The 12,500-nt window shown below is 37.7% G+C and overlaps 1 long non-coding RNA gene across 1 annotated transcript in view; it reads right to left on the bottom strand.

Annotated features, from left to right (window-relative positions):
* Positions 1-7,506: 7,506 nt before the first annotated feature.
* Positions 7,507-12,500, bottom strand: part of LOC144958763 (uncharacterized) — a 6,224-nt gene continuing 1,230 nt past the window's right edge. Inside the window, exons 2-5 of the long non-coding RNA XR_013642511.1 lie at positions 11,163-11,266; positions 10,430-10,461; positions 9,473-9,612; positions 7,507-7,796 (exon numbers count right to left, since the gene is read on the bottom strand). This is a non-coding gene — a long non-coding RNA (uncharacterized LOC144958763). The remainder of the gene's footprint in view (positions 7,797-9,472; positions 9,613-10,429; positions 10,462-11,162; positions 11,267-12,500) is intronic.

The raw sequence follows: 12,500 nt of genomic DNA, 5'->3' as shown, positions 1-12,500 counted from the left end.
AAAAAAATACGTGAGTGAATTTATTTATTGTTATATGCTCTAACCTAAATTATCGAGCACTCTCGTACCTACAAATAATCACTAAAACTGATAAATATATATTTATATTTATAAATATATATCTGAACTACTATTGAGCACTTTTATTTCGTGGTTTTAAATTTTATACCTTATACCTGTATATATATATATATATATATACAATGGAAGGCAATAGAACAACCATTTCGGATTGACAATACTAAAATTATACATTTATTTCTTGTCAATTAAACATTAAAACTGATTTTTAAAAAACCTATCTGGTTCATTCGTTCGTTTTTAGACCGTAGGTCACTTTCTAACGATTAGGCCTGAATTTCGAGTAAATTCTAATGTTCTCCTCTCCCGTCCTCGTCTCACTGTCCAGCGCTCTAGCCGTGATTGTTTCCGGTTGTCGTGTGGAAAGGGGCGATAACCCCTCACCCAATAATGATCTGATGTGATGTGAGTGTGATGTGACCACTCTATCCACAAGGCATGTAGCTGTTTGACACAATGAATGTGCCACAGATACGACTTCCACGGATTAATGGACACTCCAAATCCTTTATGTGACCTCTAGCCTAAAATGGGTTTTAAATCTGGGAGGTTTACGGGGGTTCCGATAGCTTAGTTGGTAGAGCACTTGCTTCAAATGCAAAGAGACAATGACCAATCCAGGCGTACGCCATTTTTTTCTTTTTTGCTCCAAGCGAGGCTCGAAACCAGGACCTTCCGATCCGAAAGCGAGTGTTTATCATACCACTTGACCACAATAATTTAGCACTTTGGAGAATCTTTTATCATTCTGAGGGCCAATGTTATGCTATTTATTGTAATCCTCCATGTTTCTGATCCATATTTTAGTTTCCTATAGTGACAACAATTCAAAATTCACATTTCTCGCAGATAATCTTTAAAATTACTTTTTGCAGACCTGGTTCTCTTCAACATTGTACCGTTTAACACGATAGCTCACAAATGATTAAGCGGGCTTTAGAGCAGATTTAAATGTTCCACGTAAGAGCATACTCTCATGACATCTCATGGTACAGCTTTCTAGCCGCTATGGTTTCCGGTTTTCGTGCTTCCGGTTTTCGTGTGAAAAGGGGCCATAACTCCCATCCACTCATGATCGGAGTGTTATCACGACCCCAAACAGTTTACAACTTATTAATGACCGTGTGCGTCGCTGAAATGCCTCCAAAGAAGTACTAATCTGCTCAAAGCTGTGGACTGCAAAATGCATGCGCAGCTTTATAAAAACGCCAGAGCACAATATTATACTAAATACAAACCGTTTCAGGATCAATGCAATTCGTCAGCCAGCAATTTTTAAAAAATCCAGTGAAAAAGGTAACGAAATTGTTTCCCAGTCTATCTGGATTTAAGTTATACACTCAACGTTTTAAACTTGTTGTTTGCTGGAGAAGGATTTTGAGCCCGAGACAGCCCGTGTTTAGTGTCCTTGTCTTGAAGCTTGACAATATTCTTGTTTATGAAATAAGGCTATGTGGTCTTGTGGTATGACACTCGCTTTCGGATCGAAAGGTACTGGGTTCGAGCCTCGCACGGCGCATAGTTGATTCCTTGGAAAAGACCCTTTACTCACACTTTCTCACCATACTCATGCGTAAAATGAATACCTGGCCGTTAACAGCGTTGTCTCTGTCCGAAAAAAAAATATACTATCGCCTAACAGACGTCATGTAACGTTTACATGTAAAGTGTTGCTGTTGGCCAGGGACCCCTTGTAAAGCGCTTTGAGCACATTAGTGGATATTGCGCTATATAAAATATAAATCTAGTTACTACCTACGAATTAATTTAGGCTCCATATCTTTATTATGATTCCTCTTTCTGTCTCATTATGTAGAGTCTGGCCCAATCCCCACGTTGATATGAATGGAACACACAGCTTTACTATGGTACTTTGACTTGATCATTTACTCTCTCCCTTATCTTACGTGTGTCGCTAACAACCCTTCTGTATAGACATTATCCATTAAGATTGTGAGCACACAGCGCTTCTGTATATACATTGTCCATTAAGACGTTGAGCACACAGCCCTTCTGTATAGACATTATCCATTAAGATTGTGAGCACACAGCCCTTCTGTATATACATTGTCCATTAAGACGTTGAGCACACAGCCCTTCTGTATAGACATTATCCATTAAGATTGTGAGCACACAGCCCTTCTGTATAGACATTATCCATTAAGATTGTGAGCACACAGCCCTTCTGTATAGACATTGTCCATTAAGATTGTGAGCACACAGCCCTTCTGTAAAGACATTATCCATTAAGATTGTGAGCACACAGCCCTTCTGTATAGACATTATCCATTAAGATTGTGAGCACACAGTCCTTCTGTATAGACATTATCCATTAAGATTGTGAGCACACAGCCCTTCTGTATAGACATTGTCCATTAAGATTGTGAGCACACAGCCCTTCTGTATATACATTGTCCATTAAGACGCGGAGCACACATCCCTTCTGTATAGACATTGTCCATTAAGACGCGGAGCACACATCCCTTCTGTATATACATTGTCCATTAAGACTCGGAGCACACATCCCTTCTGAATAGACATTGTCCATTAAGACGCGGAGCACACATCCCTTCTGTATAGACATTATCCATTAAGATTGTGAGCACACAGCCATTCTGTATATACATTGTCCATTAAGACGCGGAGCACACATCCCTTCTGTATAGACATTGTCCATTAAGACGCGGAGCACACTTCCCTTCTGTATAGACATTATCCATTAAGATTGTGAGCACACAGCCATTCTGTATATACATTGTCCATTAAGACGCGGAGCACACATCCCTTCTGTATAGACATTGTCCATTAAGACGCGGAGCACACTTCCCTTCTGTATAGACATTATCCATTAAGATTGTGAGCACACAGCCATTCTGTATAGACATTGTACATTAAGATTGTGAGCACACATCCCTTCTGTATAGACATTGTCCATTAAGACGCGGAGCACACATCCCTTCTGTATAGACATTATCCATTAAGATTGTGAGCACACAGCCATTCTGTATAGACATTGTACATTAAGATTGTGAGCACACAGCCCTTCTGTAAAGACATTGTACATTAAGATTGTGAGCACACAGCCCTTCTGTATAGACATTGTACATTAAGATTGTGAGCACACAGCCCTTCTGTATAGACATTATCCATTAAGATTGTGAGCACACAGCCATTCTGTATAGACATTGTACATTAAGATTGTGAGCACACAGCCCTTCTGTAAAGACATTGTACATTAAGATTGTGAGCACACTTCCCTTCTGTATAGACATTGTACATTAAGATTGTGAGCACACAGCCCTTCTGTAAAGACATTATCCATTAAGATGTCAAGATCACGTCCATGTCTTATGTGTATCTCTGACAACAACCATATTAGGATCTCATTGTAAAGAAGGAAACGTCCACATAACTTCAGTGTTTTTACGTGCTTGACACACAACAAACCTGTGTAGGACTCCATTATCAACACACTATCTAGTAACGATGTGGATAGATCCTGAAAACATTACAGGCATACGTGTATCGCCCACAACAACCTTTTTAGAATCCCGTTGTATAGACGTTGTCTAAAACACAAATGAAGACGTCCAAAATAACGTCATCTTCTTACGTGTAATTCTCACAACCACAGTTAGGATCTGCTTGTCAAGACATTTTCCATTAACAAAATAAAGACGTCCTTATAACGCCAATTCCTTATGTAGCAAAGACTATGAAAATTTTTTTTTCTCTTTTTGAGGAAAATTTTTGTCTGAAATCAAAGCCCTATCTCCACTGAGTAAAAATGTTTTTGAATTTTGAAAATCCATTCTTAAATAAAAAAAGTTATGCAGTTTCAAAGGTGTCATTTATTTGGATGACCCGCAAAGAGGAAAAAAACGCGAAAACATGGTACGCTTTTTCGGCATTTTTTTTCGACCTTTGATTGTATCTTGCGTAATAAGTGGATTAAAAGATTGAAATTTGGCAATTTTATGGCAAATTTGATAGAGAATATGATGAAAACATTAGAAGAGTTCTAACTTATATATAAACACACACACACACACACACACACACACACACAGAGAGAGAGAGAGAGAGAGAGAGAGAGAGAGAGAGAGAGAGGGGGGGGGGGAGATTGCGTACATAAACGAAAGAAATATAGAAGGAAAAGAGAAATTGGACAAGGGGACAAAGGTTACTGATGGAACGTGACTTGGAACACAATAATTAAACCCATGCTGAGATTGTAGATCATTTTGCAATCGAAAACTATTAACATTATAATTTCTTAAATTCTTGTAAATTAAACAGTCAAATTATCAGCTGTTTATTGAACCCAAACGCAATGGCAGACCATAAACACCCCTCTGCCAGTGAGACCGCGCAGACATTTTGACTTGTCATGAACTTTAAAACGAGGTCAACCAATCAGAAAGCTCTTTGCCACGACCCGCTCAGTCGCTCAGTTTGGTGCCAAATCGTTTTGAACTTGTGATTCGGGCTGTAGGGGGGCAAAATGGCTTTGTCTTTTACGAATGAAGAGCAAATTAGGATGGTGTTTTGAAAAATACGGGAAAAGTACTTGTCATATTCATATGAAATTTTACAACCAAAAAGAAGAAATGTTCATGTATTACCTTGTCAGCGACAAAACCTACACGCCCGGTAGTTTTAGAAATATTTTACTCCAAATATTAAAAATCTATTTTTAACGGTCTTTTGGTAATTGTACGAGTTTTATCGCTTGACATAATCTAAAATGACCTTTTTTCTAACTGTGTGCCAACTTTCAGTCATATTCATCGATAAACAGCGTCGTAATTAATTTTTAAAAATAGCATATACCAAACGGCTTCGTCCCATATTTTGTCGCGAATTTGGGCACTTCGTGAGCGAAAAAGAGGCCCACAGATTTGTGCGGGATAGTCCTTGCTACCTTATGTCACCCAAAAAAAAAACCGAATTAGCATTCCATTGTAAACACGTTTCGATGAACAATACAGACATCTAGATAACGTTAACTTTACGTGTATTGTCAGAAATTTTCCATTAACTAAATTATGAAGACGAGGTGATATCTTCAGATTTTAACGCGATCACCTACAACATCACAATTAGGATCGCATTGTAAAGACGTTGTCCTATGGACGTCTTCATATCGTCATTCTATTTACGTGTATCACCCACAAACACCCAATTAGGATCGCATTGTAAAGACGTTGTCCTATGGACGTCCAGATAACGTCATTTTATTTACGTGTATCACCCACAAAAACCCTATTAGGATCACATTGTAAAGACGTTGTCCATTAAGGAAACAGAGACGTCTAGATAACGTCCATTTCTTACTTGTATCACCCACAACAACCCCATTAGTTTCCCATTGTAAAGGCGCTGTCCATTAACGAAATGGAAACGGCGACAAGAGTTATTGCTGAATTATTGCTGAACTAAATTACGAAGACGAGGTGATATCTTCAATTTTTTCACCCACGTATCACCCACAACAGCACAATTTAGATCCCTTTGTAAAGACGTTGTCCTATGGACGTCCAGAAAACGTCATTTTATTTACACGTATCACCCACAAAAACCCTATTAGGATCCTAGTCTAAAGACGTTGTCCTATGGACGTCCTGATAACGTCATTCTATTTACGTGTATCACCCACAAAAACCCTATTAGGATCTCATTGTAAAGACGTTGTCCTATGGACGTCCTGATAACGTCATTTTATTTACGTGTATCACCCACAAAAACCCTATTAGGATCCTAGTCTAAAGACGTTGTTCATTGGACGTCCTGATAACGTCATTCTATTTACGTGTATCACCCACAAAAACCCTATTAGGATCACATTGTAAAGACGTTGTTCATTAAGGAAACAGAGACGTCTAGATAACGTCCATTTCTTACTTGTATCACCCACAACAACCCCATTAGTTTCCCATTGTAAAGTCGTTGTCCATTAACGAAATGGAAACGGCGACAAGAGTTATTGCTCAAGTAGGAAGGCGATAAGGATTTTATGGGAAATCCCGTAAAATGAAGGATGTTAGAAAACCATAACCCTGGACACGCTAACACATCAGTTAACAATCGGGGTGAAGTGTTAGGGTAAAAAGATGTATGAGATGTTTGTCTAAATTAATTGTATGGGTCATCGTATCTCTCTCTCTCTCTCTCTCTCTCTCTCTCTCTCTCTGTCTCTCTCTCACTCTCTCTCTCTCTCTCTCACACACACACACACACACACATTCTCTTAATCTCTCTCACTCCACCCCACTCCCTCTCTAACTCTCTCTCTCACTCTCGGTAAACCCTCTCACTCTATTTCTATCTCTCTCGCTCCATCCTCTCTCTCTCTCTCTCTCTCTCTCTCTCTCTCTCTCTGTGTATATATATATACATATATATATATATATATATATATATATATATATCTTTTTCGTTCCCTCCACCTTTCTACATTTCATTCTCACTCTCCTTCCCTCCCTCTTTCTCTATACATAACGCTCACTCCCTCCCTCTTACTATCTCTCCCTCTGCCTCTAGTTTCAACTCTCCCCCCCCCCTACTCTCTCTCTCTCTCTCAGCCCTCTCTCTCTCTCTCTCTCTCTCTCTCTCTCTCTCTCTCTCGATATTCTTTTTCAACCAAATAGAACAACGCCAAGTTTTGCCAGAAACTCTCACTTTACACCTAACTATGATGAAAAATGTGTATGTAAATACGCTTCAACAGTCGTAACGTCACTTCCTTCCTAATGACGCATGGTAACTTAGTAACTGGCTCTAAACTATCAGAACAATGGCGGACGCCCTTATGAAATATTTCTCCGACGAGCATAAAAGCGTATCCAGAGGAAAAAATAAACCATTATAAATCTGATCGCGTTTTGACTTTTACACATTCTGATCACATGACATATGAAAAGTTCTAGCCAGCATAAAGAATAAAAAGTACCGATTTTCTTTGTTTAGAACCACGATGGCCGCCGTTGCTGGGCGACGTGACATTGGCCTATTGAATCCAATGGCGACTATGCTGTCATATAGTTTGATTATGGAATCAAAACTGGTCCCTTTGTTGCAATCAGTGATAAACAACTGAATTATAGATAGTGCGCACTTGGCTAAGAAACTCACAACATTGCCATCCGGACGTATAAAGAACCAATACACGTCTATGAGTAATTCTCACTTAACTGTGTTATCCAAACTATAAACGTTCATGGGTACACACGAGTTTTGTGTGTTGGTCCGTTAGACTTCAGGTTGCCACACGCATACTATCTATAATTATTTGTCAGTTTGGATAAAAAAATCCGTAATTCCACGAAATTTCGTAGTGGTTTGGCAGGTCTGAAATATTCATTGAATTGTAACGAAAGTGACAATTTTCCTGCAGATAGTAAGAAATAAATAACAATTGGGAGATAGAATAGAAGATCCGTTTTAATTAACACAGACAGATTGAACGAAATAGACGTTTCGGGTTTCCTCCTTGTCAACAAAACACGATAATGAGGGAACGACAAATGAGAGATTGGGAGGATATCGTTCTTATGATGTAGACAGTCAAGAAAACAGATAAAACAACAGACACAGACAACAGACACAGACAACAGACACAGACAACAGGCTTTAGACGTTAGACAAGACAACTAAAGGGGTTCCCAATTTCGTCTCCAGAATGTCTCCGCGTAAGTTATGGTGATTTTTCTGGTCTGAAAAAAAAAAATGATTTACAAGATAGAAAGGAATATTATATGTAGTTACAGTAGTAGTAGTAGTAGTAGTAGTAGTAGTAGTAGTAGTAGTAGTAGTAGTAGTAGTAGTAGTAGTAGTAGTAGTAGTAGTAATAGTAGTAGTAGTAGTAGTAGTAGTGTAGTGGTAGTAGTAGTAGTAGTAGTAGTAGTATAGTAGTAGTAGTAGTAGTAGTAGTAGTAGTAGTGTAGTAGTAGTAGTAGTAGTAGTAGTAGTAGTAGTAGTAGTAGTTAGTAGTAGTAGTAGTAGTAGTAGTGGTAGTAGTAGAAGTAATTGTCTTTGATGTTGTTGCTATTGTATAATAATAATAATAATAATAATAATAATAATAATAATAATAATAATAATAATAATAATAATAATAATAATAATAATACTAATAATAATAATAATAATAATAAAAATAATAATTGTGATGATATCTCTCTTTCTCTGTTTCCCACTCTCCCCCTCCTCTCTCTCTCTCTCTCTCTCTCTCTTTTCTCTCTCTCTCTTCTCTCTCTCTCTCTCTCTCCCTCTCTCTCTCTCTCTCTTTCTCACTCTCTCTCTCTCTCTCTCTCTCTCTCTCTCTCTCTCTCTCCTTCTCTGCTGCCCTATAACTAGCTACGGAAAAGCAGTTATGAATAACAGTGTCCCATCATCTCATACCGGTATAATGTCAGGACATGCTATGAGATACTCGTAGAAATTGAATTCACAGCCACGAAAATAGGAATCTTGAGTTTAACTTCTATTCAATATGGAGGAGAATAAATTATACATTCTTGCATAACAAAACAGTTGAAAGTCCCATCTCTCATCCATTTTATTTCCTAATTCATTGTTAATTTCATTTATTCATTCGTGCGGCTATGTGGTCTTGTGGTATGTCACTTGCTTTCGGATCGGAAGGTCCTGGGTTCGAGCCTTGCTCGGCGCAAAATTGAGTCCTTGGAAAAGACTCTTTACTCACATTCTCTCACCGTACTCAGGTGTAAAATGAGTACCTGACAGTTAACAGAGTTGTGTCTGTCCGAAAAAATTGTAATATCGTCTAACATGCGTCATGTTTCGTCCTACATGTTACGTGTTGCTGTTGGTCAGGGACCCCATGTAAAGCGCTTTGAGCACATTTAGTGGATATTGCGCTATATAAAAGCTCAATATTGTTAAAGGGTCCTATTCATTCCGATATCATACCGTTCCGAGAGTGTGGGTTACTATTATTTAGAGATACTTGGAGATGATTTCCAGCACAGGTTCTCAATGATCCTCTTCACTGGACTCAGGTGTCATCTTTGTTTCTTCCGGTTGCCGATTACTGTGAAGACAGAATGTGATGCTAGCCTTGTAATCATAGAAGATTTCTTGGTTTTTCCAATAGCTATCTAGTCTGTTCTTGAATGAGTTAAGTGAATCAGCACTGACAACTTTCTCTGGTAGACTGTTCCACACTTGAACCACTCTAACACCGAAACTATGCTTGCGCACATCTAGTCTGGCCCTTTGTGTGAAAAGTTTCTTAGAGTTGCCCCTTGTTCCTGTCCTCAGGGAGTGCTAGGGGCCAGAGTTTAAGTAGATTACCAGCTTTTTGGTCATATTTTCCATTTAACATTTTGTACACTTCAATCATGGATAATGGATACAGTTCACTTACATTGGATCCATACAGATATCAGTATGACGGCCGTCAATACAAAGAAAATTCTTTGGGCATGCGAACTGTTCCCCGATCATGTCACCGTTCCTGCAGGTTGCCTTCCGCGTACACGTTTCGTATATAGCATTTTCTCCTTCCTGTGTAAACATAAAAGAAACAGACGAATATACAAATGGTTATACGTGTAACGACTAAGGGTTAGACTATGTTAATTCAATTTAATTATAATGAATCATATGGCGAATTGACAACAAATACATATGTGACCCTCCGTCTCAAAACGGTATTATGTCGGGGATGATTCAGACCCCAAAAAGTGAATTTAGAGATCATAGATTGATGAGAAGCAAGAAATAGTCTTTATACTCCAGCATAACGTACAGAATTTAAACCCAAGTTGGATATTTGTGGCTATGAATTCAATTTCCCTTACCGAGTGGATCCCGACATAATACCGCTTCGATACGGTGGGCCACATATTACGACCATCCAGGACGGAGTTATTTTAGTAACTAACTTAATACACAAACAACAAACGTCTTACGATGTTTCTAAGTAAGAAAATAGTGCTAATACGTTCAGGCAGTCACCATTCACACTCACATGCAAAACATGCACAACACAAGATGCGTACAGCTAGAAAGAACACAAACATAATTCAACATAGGCGAACAATTCCAATATATTTCAATACATGTTACAATACCATTATGAGATATTATATAGAACATTTAATTAAATATCTACCAATTATTGCTTTAAAAAAAAAAGACTTAGTGTTGTAATGATAATGATAATAATAATATTTATAATAATGATAAAAAAATGGGATGGTAAGAATAATAATTATGATAATTATGATGATGATGATGATGATGATGATGATGATGATGATGATGATGATGATGATGATGATGATGACGACGATGATGCCACACAAACAAACATAGCTACCCCGTAGGTCTCCCCAAGAAATTCACAGCTTGCTGAGTAAAAATATGAAATAGATAGATTAATACAGTTATATTGATCATAATGATGATGACGATGATGATGATGATGATGATGATGATGATGATGATGATGATGATGATGATGATGAGGATAATAATAATAATAATAAGCATTTTCTATTATAAATTTAAAAAAATAAAATTGAGCTTTATATAGCGCAATATCCACAAAATGTGCTCAAAGCGCTTTACAAGGGATCCCTGGTCAACAGCAACATTTAAAATATAGGACGGGACATGCCGCCTGTTAGGCGATATTACAATTTTTAGGACAAAGTCAACGCTGTTAACGGCCAGGTACTCATTTTACACCTGAGTACGGTGAGAGAAAGTGAGTAAAGAGCCTTTTCCAGGGACTCAACTATGCGCCAAGTACGAGGCTCGAACCCAGCAACTTCCGATCAGACAGCGAGTGTCATACCACCAGACCACATAGCCATTCGTCGAAACCTCAATGCGCTTTAAAAACAAAGGACATCGTTGACCCACGTGACAATATCGTTACAATTCCAATTCAACCACAATCTCTATAACCCGCTATAAACTAAAACAATATGGACCTCTGGCTCGGAAAAACTACATTAGTAATATCTTGAAATGATACAAAAAATTGTATGATAATGAAAACTCCCTGGATTAATCATTTCATGACATATCTGGTAATTGTGACTTACAGCTGCCGAGTGCGATCAAAGACGCCAGTAGGAAGGTGACGATGATTAGTCTGGAATTCATTTTGTCCTCCTTTTTTTTTCTGCTACTTAAATTTTTAAGAGACCTGCAAGATAAAAGATAACAGAATGAGGCAGGACTCCAACTGCTGCTGCTACTACTACTACTACTACTACTACTACTACTACTACTACTACTACTACTACTACTACTACTACTACTACTACTACTACTACTACTACTATACTACTACTATACTACTACACTACTACTACTACTACTACTACTACTACTACTATACTACTACTAACTACTACTACTAACTACTACTACCCACTACTACTACTAGCTACTACTACTACTACTAACTACTACTACTACTACTACTACTACATACTACTCACTACTACTATACTACTACTACTACTACTACTACCTACTACTACTACTACTAACTACTACTACTACTACTACTACTACTACTACTACTACTACTATACACTACTACTACTACTACTACACTACTACTACTCACTACTACTACTACTACTCTACTACTACTACTACTACTACTACTACTACTACTACTCTACACTACTACTACTACTCTAACTACTACTACTACTACTATACTACTACACTTACTACTACTAACTACTAACTACTACTAACTACTACTACTACTCTACTATACATACATACTACTACTACTACTACTACTACTACTACCACTACTACTACTACTACTACTACTACTAACTACTAACTACTACTACTACTACTACTACTTACTACTACTACTACTACTACTACATACTACTACTACTACTACTACTACTACTACTATCTACTACTACTACTACTACTACTAACTACTACTACTACTACTACTACTACTACTCTACTACTACTACTCTACTACTACTACTACTACACTACTCTACTACTACTACTACTACTACACTACTACTACTACTACTACTACTACTACTACTACACTACTACTACTACTACTTTCTTACTACTACTACTACAACTACTCTACTACTACTACTACATACTACTACTCTACTACTACTACTACTACTACTACTACTACTACTACTACTACTACTACTACTACTACTACTACTACTACTACTACTACTACTACTACTACACTACTACTACTACTACTACTACTACTACTACTACTCTACTACTACTACTACTACTACTACTACTACTACTACTACTACACTACTACTACTACTACTACTACTACTTACTACACTAACTACTACTACTACTTACACTACATACTACACTACTACTACTTACTACTACTACTACTACTACTA

The sequence above is a fragment of the Berghia stephanieae genome, chromosome 13 (genome assembly GCF_034508935.2).
Source record: "Berghia stephanieae isolate SIO BIC M18660-M18661 chromosome 13, UCSD_Bste_1.3, whole genome shotgun sequence".
NCBI lineage: Eukaryota > Metazoa > Mollusca > Gastropoda > Nudibranchia > Aeolidiidae > Berghia > Berghia stephanieae.
Note: the sequence above shows the minus strand (reverse complement) of the source record. Positions and strands in the feature narration are given on the sequence as shown.